This window comes from Oryzias latipes, chromosome 11 (assembly GCF_053564925.1).
Source record: "Oryzias latipes strain Hd-rR chromosome 11, Olatipes_Hd-rR_3.1".
NCBI classification, from domain to species: Eukaryota; Metazoa; Chordata; class Actinopteri; order Beloniformes; family Adrianichthyidae; genus Oryzias; species Oryzias latipes.
This window is the reverse complement of record NC_136247.1, coordinates 26013911-26023967: the sequence shown is the minus strand read 5'-3', so window position 1 is coordinate 26023967 and position 10057 is coordinate 26013911. Positions and strand designations below refer to the sequence as shown.

Genomic DNA, 10057 nt, shown 5'->3' with positions numbered 1-10057 from the left:
CGAGGATCACTGAGTGAATAAAATGAGCCATAGACGCTGCATAAGAGAGACCAATCATAGGGAAAATGTCCACAGAGCAGAGACGGGTCCAAGAGACACTGATTCACATTCTGACTAACCAGCAGCTACAACAACAAAGAAAATAAACAGAAGAACTGCCATAATAATAAAGCCAGCAACGAATTAAAAACAGTCAAGATTCACACTCAGCTCCCAAAGAACAAAACAGCAATGCTAAAATCCACAAAAAATACAGCCAGCATGAGAAACCTGTCCAAACGAGGACCGCCAGCCTTCACAACCACAGAAGAGACCCCACAACCCCTGAAACAATAACCGGACGACGCCGAACTACGCAGCAGAAAAGGAATCAGAAGTGCATCATGAAGGACCATGAGTCAAAACTACAATTCCCAGGGTCCTTAGGGGCGTGACATCACCGAAGTAAACAGGAAGCAAAACGCAGCCTTAGAAAACTACACGGGAAAGAACCGCATGATGCTCACCGTAGATAATTGGGGTAACCACGGCAGACGAGAAGACCCGGACTGCTCCTGATCGGGGGGCACGGACATCCCGAACATCGCGGAAAGCACACCCCCTGAAGATGCAAGCGACCGCGGCGAAACGAACGCGCTGTGCGCCATCAGCCGCCCGCTGATAGCCGCAAAAGGAGAGCAGACGCGGCGAAACGAAAACCCCACATCAGAAAAATGGGGATCATCCATCCGAAGGACGGGGGGAACACAGCAAGACGCCAAAAGAGAAGGAGACCCGCGGGCTCGGAGACCGGCGAACAATGAGCGCTGAAGGTAAGAAAGAGAATGAACGACTGCGCACCTGGGCTTAAATAGGACGCTGAGCAGGTGAGTTAATTGACTGAACCGCCCTAGGGTATTTACCTGTAAAACACTGCAGCGAGTATCTGCCTGAAATACGATAAATCGTTATTTCATTGTGTAATTCATCATGCGCACAATAGTCTGTTTAATTGTCAAAATTAGTCAAGAACATAATACCATGAATACGATATATTAATGCCTTGGAAAATGAGAGAGGTCTCTTAGGGCTTCACCTACCACTATATGTTATTGTATGGGACAATGTGAATTTTCTCATCAGGGCCTGGTTCACTACTCATCCAAGGATGGTAATTGTGTTCCTAACACCTTACTCTCCTTTCTTCAATCCTATTGAGGAGTTTTTCTCCACTTGGAGGTGGAGAGTGTATGAGCATCGGGCTCAAGATCAGAAGTCCCTGCTCCATGCAATGAATGCTGCGTGTGAGGATATTACAGGAGATCAGTGTAGGGGATGGTTGCGACATGCAGGCTGTTTCTTCCCTCGTTGCATCGCAAGGGAGAATCTACGCTGTGATGTAGGAGGGACAAACTGCAAATCTCACTACAAATCTTGAAGAATTGTTGGCATTTTTACCAGGGCACTGTAAAACTTGCTAAACAAGAGTACTTGGCTAATATTATTGTTCTTAATCAGCATAACCCACGGGTGCTTTTTAAAATGATAGACTCTGTTCTTAATCCTCCACAGGCGGTGTCCTTAGAAGCTTCCACTGACCTGTGCAATATGTTTTTACAGTTTTTTAACAATAAGGTATCAAATATAAGGGCTGACATTACTCTACCTTCCTCCGACCCTTCGACCTGTGTTCTCTGCCCAGCTGTATTTAGAGAATTTGAGCCAGCGTCTCTTCAATTTTTAAATGAATTAGTCAGTCAAAGCAAACCATCAGGTTCTCCCCTAGACTCCATCCCCCCTAAGTTTTTCAAGGAGGTCTTCCCCAGCATTGCACAGACGGTCCTCTCTATTATCAACAGCAGTCTTGCTGCTGGTGTCGTCCCCTCCACCTTTAAACATGCAACGGTTCAGCCGATATTTAAAAACCCAGCCTGGACAGTGCTGTACTGGCCAATTTTAGACCCATCTCCAAGATGCCCTATATCTCTAAACTCTTGGAGAAAGTGGTCTACTCACAGCTGGAGGATTTCTTAAACCAACATAAAATTCCTGAAGTCTTCCAGTCTGGGTTTAGACCCCTTCACAGTACGGAGTCAGCACTGCTAAGAGTCAGCAACGACATTCTCTTGGCCAATGATGCTGGAGAATATGTTGTTCTAGTTCTGCTGGACCTAACTGCAGCATTCGACACGGTAGACCATAGCACTTTAATTTCTAGGCTCCAGAACCTGGTGGAGATTCAAGGTACTGCACTGGACTGGTTCAAATCCTACCTGGAGGAAAGAACCATGTGTCAGTTTAGGTGGTTATGAATCCACCACAGCTCGGGTTCCCTATGGGGTCCCACAAGGGTCGGTTTTGGGACCTCTTCTGTTTTCTTTATATCTGTTACCTTTAGGGTCCATTCTAAGAAAACACGGCATTTCCTTTCATTTATACGCTGACGACAGTCAGATCTATCTGCCGCTAAAAAAGGATAATCTCTCTGTGACACAGCTCCTGTCATGTCTCCATGACATTAAGGACTGGTTGGCCCTAAGTTTCTTGAGTTTGAATGAAAAGAAAACAGAAGTTGTAATTTTTGGACCGAATGATTTTAGTGGACCGTCCCCAATTGATCTGGGCTCTCTGACTGGTTTCTTAAAATCAACTGTTTCTAACTTGGGTGTTAAATTGGACAGTAATTTTAGGATGGACCAATAGATAAGCTCTGTAGTGAAGTTAAGCTTTTTAAGCCTTCGCCAACTTGCTAAGGTAAAACCTTTTTTAACACCTGCACACTTTGAAACAGTAATCCATGCTTTCATCACGTCCCGGCTGGATTACTGCAACTCTCTTTATCTTGGACTTAGCCAGTCGTCCCTCTTGCGTCTCCAACGTGTTCAAAATGCAGCTGCTCGTCTTATGGTTGGAGCACGCAAAAGAGACCACATCACGCCGATCCTAGCATCGCTTCACTGGCTGCCTGTGCATTTTAGAATTCATTTTAAGATTCTTCTGCTTATTTTTAAATCTTTACACGGTCTTGCCCCGCTGTACCTCTCTGAGCTTCTCACTCCCTATTCGCCGGCACGGTGCCTCAGATCAGCTGATCAGATGCTTCTAGAGGTAGAGAGGTCCAGACGGAAGCTCAGAGGGGACAGAGCTTTTGCTGTAGCCGCTCCAAAGCTGTGGAATACTTTGCCGCTGGCCATTAGAGAAGCCCCTTCACTGTCCATTTTTAAAACCCGTTTAAAAACCCATTTTTATGCTCTGGCTTTTAACCCAATATGAAGATCACTGTTTTTCTAACTGTTTACTGTTTTCTATAGTTTTATCTCCCTCTGTGTTTTCCCTCCCCTTAACATGTTTTAATGTTTTTTACTGTTGTGTTCAGCACTTTGTCTCAACTACTGTTGTATGAAAGTGCTATATAAATAAAGTTGAGTTGAGTTGAGTTGAGTTGAGTTGATGTGGACGAGAATCTGTGGCAAGACAGACAGCAGCGTGTGGATGGCCAGCAGGGTGAGGACGATGGCCAGGGAGGGTGAGGACAGCGACCAGTGAAGAACTGTTAGTTGTGAAACTCAAGCATTATTTACAGCACTGTAGGCTGCATATCATTTTCATTGCTGTATACATTTTATTTTTACTCTGATGTATCCAAGTTACTTATGTGTGTGAATGATAATGGTTACAATTTCCTTGGTAGTATGAGTGCAATGTGTGGTGTTACTGTAAACCTAAGAGGCTACTCTTACCCTAAAATCATTTTTTCTTATTTTCAGTTTTACACAAAATTGTATTCTGTTATACAAAAACAGTACAGTAACCATTGTCAATAAAGGACTGAGCTAAGACTGAAAGGTGGACATGAGGGATGTTTCAATGGTCCTCTGCTATAGTGACAAAACATCTAATCATTTTGACCAAAGGGACAAAGTATTTTGGGGGGACTGACTGTTTAAATGAGAAGAAAATTTAGTTTTGACACGTGAATGAATTGTTTTGGGAGAGATATGAGCTTTTGCAGGTGAACCATGGCGTTGTGCCGAACCATCCACACTATTTTGGCGAAAGCACCAAGAGTGTTGAGATCGTCCAGTCTGATCAAGAAATGAGCCAAAGCAATGAAAAAGATCTTTCGTGGCACTGACTCTTTACACTGGAAAGGAATTTAGTTTTGAAGCATGAGTGAACAGTTTTGGGAGAAATATTAGACTTTGCAAGTGAGCTACAGTGTTGTGCTGAATTGTAAGACTATTTTGCCAAATGATCTTAGAATTTTCAGAATGTAATTTCTGTTTCAAGAAATGAACCAAACCAATGGAGAAAAACTGTGATGCAGATACTTTGATGGAATGTAAAGTAGTGAATGTACGGTTTGTAGATCGCTGTAAAATGTTTGTCTCCTAAAAAAGACACAAAAATTAATATGTTACCCTCTAGTAACAAAGTGAAAAACATGAAATGGAGGGGGAAAAATCTGAATTTTATCAATTCTAAGAATTGTTTTCTTCTGGTAGATTCATTGATGTTTTACAAATGTAATAATTTATGGGAAAATCCACATTTGCACCAAAAGGTTGAGAGCAGCTGTTCATTCAGATCAGTTCCTCTTTAGCTGAAAGAGGTTTTTGTACGACGTTGTTTCACTGTGTGAACGGAGTGCTGCTACCCTGCTGACAGTAATAAACTCCTGAATCTTCAGCCTGAACTCCACTGATGGTCAGAGTGTAATCACTGCCAGATCCACTTCCACTAAAACGATCAGAAACTCCAGACTGACGAGTTGTTGCATAATATATCAGGAGTTTAGGAGCTTCCCCAGATTTCTGAAGATACCATTGGATGTTGTTTCCAACATCTGAACTGGTTTGACATCTAATGGAGAAAGTTTCTCCTGGAACAACAGACTGAGATCCAGGAGTCTGAGTCACAGTAATTTCACCTGATGAACCTGGAAAAAAGGAAAAACAGAAGAGTCATTGAGATGAATCCAGATGAAAGAAATCTAAGAATTGTGATGAAGTTTGTTTCCTGATGAATCCAAGTTTCCAGCAGAGAGTCTCACCCTGAACAAGGAGCTCCAGGACAGCCAGCAGCAGAGTCAGTGACATCCTCATTGTGCTGCAGGTGTGTCAGTGTCTCTGAAAGGTCTGGACAGCCACTGATCAACACTGAGCTCTTAACTGCTGGAAGCAGAGAGGCAGCACACATATGCAAACACACTGAGTCAGTCATCTGCAGCTGTTCTCAGCGCCTCTGGATGTTCAGCTTGGAATCTTTGGCCTACAGGAGCTGCAGCAGCACAACTCTGGAATAAAGACTCCACAGTTAGTCACTTTAGCAGAATAGATTTAGTGTTTGGACAAGAGTGTTAAAGAGTCTTTTAATTACAGATAAGAGTTTTTTGGCCATTATTGATAGACACTTTCATCTCATGGCTGATCATTCTTCACAAATAAAATAATTTATGTGTGCCTATTTTAGTGAGGCATGTGGCTAAATTTAAGAATAATTCAAAACTAGTTTGCTTTAACTATTTGTAGTCCCTTCACAGATGCAGGTTTAGGAGCTAAAAAGCAAAACGTTCTAGTCAGAAGCTCCTCTTCAGTTAAGGGTTTAGATCTGAAGGAGAACAGAGTTTTAGATAAAGAGCTTCTCTGCATTTACAGGTTTAGAAGTTAAAGAAAGTCGTCCCTCCAAAGCTAAAAGCTCCTCCATGGTTGCTGGTTTAGAAGCACAAAGAGGTAAATCTTCACATTTCTAAGCTCCTCCACAGCTGCAGGATCAGGAGCTGGAAAAGCACAAAACTGTGAGTCTGAAGCTCCTTCACTGCTTTGGGTTTTGGAGCACAAACATCATCAAGGTTGGGAGCTCCTCCACACTTATGGGATCAGGAGCTGACAAAACTGGATCTTAGAAGTCAGAAACTTCTCCACAATATGAGTTTAGGAGCTAAGAGATGGAAACAGTTCACTGATTTCAAGGGTTTTACATTTATAGAGGACTCTTCCTGATTTCTGTCCCTCGATGCTCATCAGTGAGGATTCTGAACCAAAGGCCCCAGAGACAATAAAATCAGATTTTCTTTACCTGTAAAAGGTTTGGTAGACTGTGGTCAATCTATCAAGTCACATGATCATTTTCATGAAGATGAGTAACTTTAATCTACAGACTGAAAAAAGTTCAAAAAGTGTCACTGAAGATGTTTCTGACAAAAGAAGATCCTGGAATAAAGACTCTACAGTATTTGAATGTTAGTGTTAAATTGTGTTGTTTCTCTCCTAAATTAGAGTAAACTTTTCTTTAGTAATAAACCAAATAGTTTCATAAATAAATCCAATACATTTTTTTAATAAACTATTTACTCATTTGATCATTTCAATTGGGATGAGTCATTTTAAACTGCAGACAAAAACACATAAAAAAAAGTGTCAATATAGGTGTTTCTCACCAGAAAAAGGGGCTAAAATGTTATTTCTTTTCATTGTTTGTATGAAATTATGAGAAATTACACTATTGCATTAAGTTTCTTTGATTGTGTCTTTCTTTGTGTGTTTAGTGTGTCTACAGTAAATCAGTCAGTGTTTCAGTCTCTGGAAGAACTTGAGGCAGAAACATTCAAATGAGTTTCAGTTCATTCTGATGAAGGAGGTTTTTGTACGATGACTTTTCACTGTGTGAACACATCCTGACTGTTGATATAGTGATAACTCTGACAGTAATAAACTCCTGAATCTTCAGCCTGGACTCCACTGATGGTCAGAGTGAAGTCAATTCCATTTCCTGATCCACTTCCACTGAATCTGGAGGAGATTCCTGAAAATCTCTCTGATGTTCCATAGATGAGAGCTTTAGGAGCTTCTCCAGATTTCTGATGGTACCAGGAAAGCCAGTATTGTGAACCCGAGTATTGAGCTACTTGTCGACTGGCCTTACAGTCAATAGTGACCTTTTGATTGAGCTGCACTGATTTAGCTGCTGGCTGAGTCAAAACAACATTTTGTCCAACAGAACCTGCAGAGAGAGAAGAACCACAAAGAACATGAGATGCTGAGGAGAAACTCAGCTGCACTCCAGATGATTCTCACATGACACAAACATCATCTTCCTCACCCTGAATGAAGCAGAGGAGAGTCCAGATGAGGACGCAGATCAAAGTCATGGTTTGACTGAGGAGGAGGAGGAGGATTTCTGTGTCTTCTGCTGTGATGAAGGACAGCTGTCAGTCATCCAGTCTTCAACTCTCAGGACTATAAAGTCTCCCAGAGCACTGGAGCATGGAGCTGCTGATGCAAAGTGTTTCTATGGAAATGCAACCACTGACTCCAACAGGAACATGGATCTCTGTCATCAGGATTCACATCAATGGATCAATCAATCATTCCAGATGGGATTCAAAAATATTGATTTATGCTCAAATACATTGTTTGTTTTTTACCACCTGTACTTATTAGAGTACTTTCATATTTACATGATAACTTAAATTAAGCTTCTGCTAAATTTAGAAAAGAAAAAAAGAAAATTTAAGAAAATTTTCAAATTTCTGTAAGAACCTTTTTCACATCAATCTGTTGTGTTTTCCAGTCAGACTGTGTTGAGTTTGTTGTGTTCAAAGTCAGAGAGCGTGTCTCTCTGCAGTCAGAGGTTTTTGTACGACGACTCAGTTAGTTTGTATCACTGTGGTTCACGTTTGGTGGAGGAACCAGACTGGATCTTGGAAGTAAGTTAGTTTTTTAAACTTTAATTACAACTGAGCGGTTTTAGATTTAAATTTATGACATTTTCACACAAACTCACAAATTAATTTTTTATGATTTCTTTTCTTACTATTTTCTCCTCTGTAATGTTAATGAGCAGCTTTGGGTTTGAAACAAATGAGAGAAATTAAAAAAAATATTTTCCTTTTATTATATAGAGATTTTCTCCTAAATAAATTTTAGAAATTGTCTAAAAAAATCGTTTTTTGTTGCCGTAAAGAGAAGTTGAGTTTGTTGTGTTCAAAGTCAGAGAGCGTGTCTCTCTGCAGTCAGAGGTTTTTGTACGACGACTCAGTTAGTTTGTATCACTGTGGTACACGTTTGGTGGAGGAACCAGACTGGATCTTGGAAGTAAGTTTCTAAAAACATTTATATAAAAAATGAAACTCCATTGTTTTTATTATTTTAAAGAAATTAAAGATTCTAGAAAAATATTTTATATTTTATTTTGACCTTTTTTCAATGTTTCAGCTCCTAAATTATGTTTCAGGTTTTTCTTTATAAACAATTTAGAGTCTTAAATAACTTTTATTTGTGAGCATCTCATATGAATTTCAAAATAAGATACTTATACAATGTTTTTTGCTTTAAATTTGCCTTAAAACGTAAGCTCTTTGTCTTGTTTTTTTGCCACAGTAGAGTTTTATTCAATTCAGTATTTTGACAAAATAATTTAAAATTTTATATTAGTTCACATCATTTCTAAATTCTGCATTAACCTCTCTCTGGGTCACGGGGTTGACAAACCTCTTCTCAGCACCTCTTGTTTGTTTTTTTTATGGCATAAAAATGTTTTTTTTTTTTTTACATTAGTTTATGTTTTTGACTGATCTCATGATCTTAAAATGTTTTCAGTCTGTTTGCTCAAATGTTCCTGAAATAACTGAACAAACATGAAAATGATGTATCTTCTAGTTTGAACTGTCATTGGTTCCAAAGAGCGTTTGTCCTCATGAGGACTCTGTGTGCTGATCTGCATGAGAGCTTTCTGAAAGGAAGTGAAACAGTGTGTGAGTGAGTGACTGATGGAGCAGAAACTAACATCTGACAGAAACTTCTTCAAGGAGAACATCAACGTTCACACAGTCAAGGAGTTTGATTGACAGCTGTGTGCTTCCTGTCCTCTAACCTGATTGGTGTCTTCTAGGTGATGTCCGTCCGAAGCTGACAGTGCTGTCCCCCTCCATGCATGAGGGGAAGGCCACACTCCTGTGTCTGGCCAATAATGGCTTCCCTTCAGGCTGGACTCTGTCCTGGAAGGTGGGCGGCAGCAGCATCAGCAGCAGCTGGGAGGAGAGCAGGAGCCCCGGGGTGCTGCAGAAGGACGGCCTCTACAGCTGGAGCAGCACCCTGAGGCTCCCTGCAGACCAGTGGGAGAAGCTGGACTCTGTGACCTGTGAGGCCACCCAGGACTCCCAGACTCCAGTCCCAGAGACTCTGTGGAGAAACCAGTGTTCCTAGTCACCACCTGACTGACTGGACAACATTATTGTGTTTTTGCTTTTACTGAGATTTCAGCTGCATTGACGTCTTTTTAATCTTCTTTCTTTGTATGCTATAAAAACATTTTTATTAGACGTTACTTGTTTGATACTTTCTGCACAATAAAAAATACTCTTCAAAGTTGTTTCATTTGTGATTTCTAACAAATATATCAATTTTAACTAAGACATTTACATCAATAAATTTGTAAAATAATTTCCAGAATCTCTATGTTGCTGTTGCATTGATGGAGTTCATCCTGTTACTGTCAGATAAAGGTGGGCTACAGTTTATACCGGGGGTCACCGACGCAGTGCCCATGGGGGCAACTTAAAGCGTCAGCAAGGCATGCTCTAAAAATATTACAGATCATGAGGGAATTCGATATAATTTTTAAATGTTTTTTTTCCGTTCTGACAAGAAGATTGATGATTTCCTTGGCTTCAAAATTGTTGATCTATTGAACCACCAATACAACTAGTGTCCCTCCTGACTTTCTAATATTTCAGCAGATAAACAGAAATAAATCAATGTTTTATGTTTATACGTGTTTTTCTTGTCATTACTGTTGTGTAATTGACGTTGGTGATCCCTGATCTAGACAGTAATACATTTATCTTTCTATTTTTTCCCTGATAAATGAATGCAGACACTTTGATGGAATGTAAAGTAGTGAATGTACAGTTTGTAGATCGCTGTAAATGTTTGTCTCCTAAAAAAACACACAAACATTAATGTCTGAACCTCTGGAATCAAAGTGAAGAACATAAAATGTTTGAAAATATGTCTAAATTGTTCCTAGCTAAGCATTGTCTATGAAGACTCTCATTCATCCAGGTTGGTTCCATCAT

The 10057-nt window shown here is 40.3% G+C and overlaps 1 pseudogene across 1 annotated transcript; it reads left to right on the top strand.

The window, feature by feature from the left end:
* Nucleotides 1-8040: 8040 nt before the first annotated feature.
* Nucleotides 8041-9345, top strand: LOC101170070 (Ig kappa-b4 chain C region pseudogene; annotated as a pseudogene). Its single transcript, XR_013659190.1, has 2 exons — nucleotides 8041-8075; nucleotides 8872-9345. The product of XR_013659190.1 is annotated as an Ig kappa-b4 chain C region pseudogene (transcript).
* The last annotated feature ends 712 nt before the right edge of the window (nucleotides 9346-10057 follow it).